Raw genomic sequence first — 6000 nt, 5'->3', positions numbered from 1 at the left:
TTCAATTCAATTCACTTACCTGATTCTCTGTTGATGGCGACTATTGAATTTGTAGCCGTCACTCTAATTGAATAGTGTGTTCCAAACCTTAACCATACTCTCAGATCTTCATATGGCCTCTGATTCCTTTCTCAATTATCTTGAATTGTTATCCACTTGTTAACAATCAAGTGTTGGAAAAATTATTATTTACTCTATTTAAACTTTTCATGATTTTAAGCAACTCTATAAAATTTCCTCTTAGCCATCTCTGCACTGGGGTGAAAAATCCATATTTTTCTAGTTTGCCCATGTTGCTGTAATCTCTAACTTCTAGAAGCAATCTAATAAATCTCTTCCACATCCTTTCCAAAATCGTAACAGCTTTCTGAAAGTGTGATGCCCATAAATTGATACAAAAACCAGATGAGGCTGAACTAGTGTTTTATATATTTATCTAACATACCTTACTGTCTTTTATACTCCTGCCTCCAGTTCAGATGCCCAAGATCCTGTTTCTTTATTAACTGCTTAACCTTTAAAGTTGGTAATTAAGTGTCTCCAGGTTACTCTTCTCACATTCCTTTAAAATTTTACCCTTTAACTTTTAGTGTCCCAACAAAATGAATCACCTCACAGTTTACTACATTGAATCTCATCCATGTTAATCCACCCCCACCAAGAGGGTTCTCATGATCCCCTGCTAAAAGTCCAGCACAAGTGGAGACCGTCAAGCTCCTGGGAGTGGTCATCCACAACAAGCTTTCTTGAACGCTTCATGTGGACGCACTGGTTACAAAGGTCCAACAACGTCTCGGCCTGGACAATCACAAAGGCCAACCTCCCATCTATAGAATCCATCTACCAGACCCTGGGCAGAATTTAATGCTGTCACTGGTGGTCCCATGCACCTGTTGGAGAGTTGATACCAACCCTGGCCATTTCATAGCCATTCTGGATCCCTATACCACCATGTCTTAATACCAATTAGGCACTCAGCTGAAGTCCCTGTTATGTTCAGAGAAATTTCCCACCTCCAAGACCTGGTTCGAGTCAAGGATCAGCATCACTTGGAGCAGAGGCCTCTGTGACTACAACAAGAGTGCAGGCTGTGGGGTCATCACTGGAAACTTGGCAGGAAGCGACTTCACCAGGGTCAGTCAAGATGGCCCTGGGGACGGGGTGTTAGTTTTCAGGCTGATGTGAGCATACTTGTGACTTTTGCTGTTGGCCAGTCTCTCTGTTGAGCATAGGTTGCGAAGGAACTGCAAACCAGGCCAAAGCTTACCAAACAGCATTAACCTATCAGGCTGCCCATATGGGCATATTCCCTGCCTGTCACTAGGCAACCACTAACAATAGCTGAATAAGGAGGCCGTGGTGGTCTTTAAACTGCTACTTAATTTGCCTCTGGTTGGGAAGGCTGTCTTCAACCCTTCCTGTTCAGGATTTCATTGGAATGGGTAGGGAATCTGACTTGACCTCTATTGGTCCACCCCATATTTTCCTGCCTGATTATACAAGTCTGCTTCACCTTCCAACTTACCTCTAGGGAGGGTGCATTAAATTCAGCCCTCCTTTTCGAAAGCATGAATATATATGTACCATAAGGTGGTGCTGGAGTATCATGTAACTTGTTAAAGTAGTTGTCCAAATCATTTCTTGGTATCACGATCCTGTAAATAAATGTATCATGTCAATAGGTAGTTTAACTTAGATTGAAGGAAGTTGGAAAAATAAAGAATTATGTAAATTAAAGTAACTAAGTAAATCTTGGTGAATCGTATCTTTCATTTAATATGGGCTTTAAATAATAGTAGAATCATAGAGATGTATAGCATGGTCCCTTCAGTCCAACTTGTCCATGCTAACCAGATATCCTATATTAATCTAGTTCCATTTGCCAGTGTTTAGCCCATATTCCTCTCAACCCTACCTATTCATATCTCCATCCTGATGCCTTTGAAATGCTGTAATTGTACCAGCCTCCACCACTTCCTCTGGCAACTCATTCCATACATACAACACCTTCTACATGAAAAAGGTACCCCTTGGGTCCCATTTATATCTTTCCCCTCTCACCATAAAGCTACGCCCTCTAGTTTTGGACTCCCCCACTCTGGGAAAAACACTTTGGATATTCACCTTATCCATGCCTCTGCTGATTTTATAAACCCCTATAAGGTCACCCCTCAGCCTTCGACGCTCCAGGGAACGAAAAACAGTCCAGAGACGAAATGAAGTTGAAACCTAGAACTTATGATCAACACTTGTGTTAGGGTATCCAGCTCTCTGTCACCTTGTTGTAATGGCCTGAATAGAGAATGTATAGAGACCGATACTATGGGAGAATCTCAGCAACAGCTTTATCAGATTCAATGCTCATCTGACATTTACAGTGAAGCATCTTCAAGTGAGGCCCTAAAAATTGGTCAGAAGGTTTTTAAAATATTTTAATGGAATATTGGCATTGCTGACAAGGCCAGAACCTATTGCCTATCCATCATTAATTGCCCTTTAGAAGGTGATGGCAAGCTGCCATTTTGAATTGCTGCAGTTATTTACTCTGCTAATAGAAGCTGAAAGCTTAGCTGCGATACAAAATAGACTGGAGATCTTTACATTTAGACTTCTAGCTGTAGCCCACACTTTTTTAGGAGCAGTTCCCAAAATCAATCTGCTTGCAGCTTGTTTGACCTTCATCCGGCCCCAATATTTCTTCTCATAAGGGCTTCTCGGTATCATGTCCTATGGGCACAAATTCTTGCAGTTTTTCTAGGTGCCACGTATCGGCCAGACTTACAGGAGGGAACCCAGCAACTAAATAAGAGACTTGACAAAGTGAAACTGAGGTTGTTCTTGTCTTGGCTCAACTTCCCCTTGAGAGGTTAGTTTTAGTACCACTAAGACAGCTGGTGGAAATGCTGCCACAGCCATGGCCAGCGTGCAAGATGCTGAATTTCAGTCTTCGTATCGTATCTGGGAATATTTGGGAATCTCTCTGGAAGGTTACTTCAAAACCTATTGTTCACCAAAGGGGATTTCTACAGTTTTGGAATCCTGGGATTGAGGGAATTAGTAGTGTCAATGCCATCGTCCTCCAGGCACCCACCTACTGTGTCGCATCTACACTCACAAGTCTGTTCTCTGCATCTTGAGCACCTTGTAGGATACCTTAGAAGTCAAAATGACTGGTATTTGAATGACAATACTCTGTGGCTTGGTGATATTACCACCAAAAAGTGACATCAAGCTAAAGTGTAAAATGACTAGCTAATCTGTTACCCTGTCCTACTCTCTTCCTTTCTCTATCAGGGGAGAAAAGGTCACAGATGTTCATGAAGATGCAAACATCTTCAGCTCCAGGCTGGAAGGTGCTAGAAACATAATATTCATTCATAATGATTGAAATAACTCCACAGAGGGCAGTATTCCATCACCAAGTCACTCTTTATTTACACATGCATGGTACTTGTCACTGATCCAGCCCTCACAGTGACACTCCTGTTCTTATCAGTCAGCCAGGGCTCTCTGATTGGACTAGATTAACAGCCCCAATCAGGGAGCTCATATTCTATAAAGTCCACTTGGCTGACCTATTTACATCCCACCCCCTCTGAGTCCTGGAGTATAGGCCCATTCATTTTCTTGTAGCCTCTCCTGGGCCATTTTTGCGTTGGTTCCATTTCTTCCAACTTGGCCTCAGATACAAGCGCTGGGTACCAGACAGTAGCTCGCCTCTTGCACCCAGAACGTCTCGGAAGAAATTCATCATCTTCTTCAGGCGGTAAAGGCTGCAACATCCACCATGTCGATCTCAGACTCCGAGGTTTCTTCAATACAAAATGCAGGAGAAGAACCCATGGGTTCCCACAGCCTTCTGGCTGTTCGGAGAGGCCAAGTATGTTTTGCTCCTGTCCTGATTACGAGGTTGCAGCTTTCAGGTGGTCCACATGTTTGTTCAGGACCCTCTCACTTACCCAAACTTTGTATGTTGCAGGACCTGACCACACGTCACCCATGCCTCTTACTGTGCAGGAGCATTTTGGCACTAAACGTCATCTCCTGAAGTAAACCTAGTAGAATCTTGTGTCTGGCATTGATGTTCCTGATGCCATTTTAACTTCCCCTCACACGTCCAGGAAGATCAGATTTAACCTGTGCAGAGTCTTCTCCCCATTAGCAACTCTGCTGGAGCTGTCCTGCATTGCATGAGGAGTGATCCGATCATCAAACAAGAGCCCGGAGAGTTTAGTATCTCATGAAGCTGTAAGCTGTTTCTTTAACATTGAAACATGCGTGACTGGAAAAACACAGCCGATCAGGTAGCATTCGAGAAGCAGGAGAAACAATGTTTTGGGCATAAGGCCTTCATCAGAAATGTGGGGAGGGAAAGGGGCTGAGAGATAAATAGGAAGTGGGGGTGTGTGGTATGGGGGGGAAGGTAGCGGAAAGGCGATAGGTGAATGCAGGTGGGGGGTCATGGTGATGGACTGTTTCTTTAAGCCTGCCTTCAAAGTTTGGACTGCTTTTTCTGCCAGACCATTGGATGATGAGTGGTATGGACCTGTTCTTACATGCAGAATTCCATTTGACATTAAGAAATACTCGAATTCCTTGCTGGTAAATGATAGACTGTTGTCTGTGACCAACACCTCCAGGAGACTGTGTATTGCAAAAGATGCTTGCAGCTTTTCTATCATCACCCCTGTGTTTGATGATTGAACTCAATGCACGTCAACCACTTTGAGTGGGTGTTCACAATGACTAAAAACATTAAGCCCATGAAAGGATAGTCGACGTGTAACTGAGTCAGGGATTTACCCAGCCATTCCCATGAATGCAGGGGAGCTGCTAGCAGTATTTTTGAACTTTCTGGCACTGTGGGCACTGCTCCACTAATGTGGCTATGTCTACATCCAGCCCTGGCCACCAGACATAACTTCTCACCAACATCCTCAATTTGGACAGCCCTGAATAACCCTGGTGGAAGTCAGCCAGTATCTCGTGGTGACCTTTCCTCAGGACTAGCACTCTTGATCCTCACAATGAAATGTCATCCACGACAGTGATCTTATCTCGCCTCATCCAGAAAGGTCTCAATCCTGGCAGTGATGGCTCTTTTGTTTCCCCCATCGCCACCAGCTGTTTTAGTTTTGGCAGGGTGGGATCTTTTTGCATCCACGGTCTGATATTGTCAGTGGTGACTGGAAGGGTGTGCAGAAAGTTTAAATGTGGAGGTGCCAGTGTTGGACTGGGATGGACAAAGTCAGAAGCAATGCGACAGAATTATAGTCCAACAGGTTTATTTGAAATCACGAGCTTTTTGTCAGGTGAAGTCATCACTTCAAGTAACCCTGTTGGACTATAACCTGGTGTCATGTGACTTCTGACAGAAAGTTTAAAACCAAAACGGCTCAAGGCAACCGCATTTGCTACTTGACCTCCCGAACGCCATTCCAACTTGTAATTGTAAGCACTTTGAATAAGCGCCCACCACTGAATTCGATGTGATGCTATGGGTGGCACCGCCTTGTCCTTTTTGGGTACCTCTAGCAGTGGTTTACGGTCTGTAACTATCACAAATTTACATTTGTACAGTATTGGTGGAACTTTCTTACACCAAAGATGACTGCCAAACTTTCCAATGATAGCTGCTTCTTCACTTCCTTAAAGGCCACGTCTTGGCTACAAGACCATTTCCAAAGCTGACCCCTTTTAATGAGCAGGTGTAACGGTTCCTGGATGGAGGGCAGGTTACATATGAACTTGGAGGAGAAAGTGAGGTCTGCAGATGCTGGAGATCAAAGTTGAAACTTTATTGCTGGAACAGCACAGCAGGTCAGGCAGCATCCAGGGAACAGGAGATTCGACGTTTCGGGCACAGGCCCTTCTTCAGGAATGAGCAGAGAGTGTTCAGCAGGAGAAGATAAAAGGTAGGGAGGAGGGACTTGGAGGAGGGGCGTTGGAAATGTGATAGGTGGAAAGAGGTCAAGGTGAGGGTGATAGGTTGGAGTAGGA

The sequence above is a fragment of the Chiloscyllium plagiosum genome, unplaced genomic scaffold (genome assembly GCF_037043375.1).
Source record: "Chiloscyllium plagiosum isolate Xiang-an unplaced genomic scaffold, Cpla_swu_hap1 HiC_scaffold_25, whole genome shotgun sequence".
NCBI classification, from domain to species: domain Eukaryota; kingdom Metazoa; phylum Chordata; class Chondrichthyes; order Orectolobiformes; family Hemiscylliidae; genus Chiloscyllium; species Chiloscyllium plagiosum.
Note: the sequence above shows the minus strand (reverse complement) of the source record.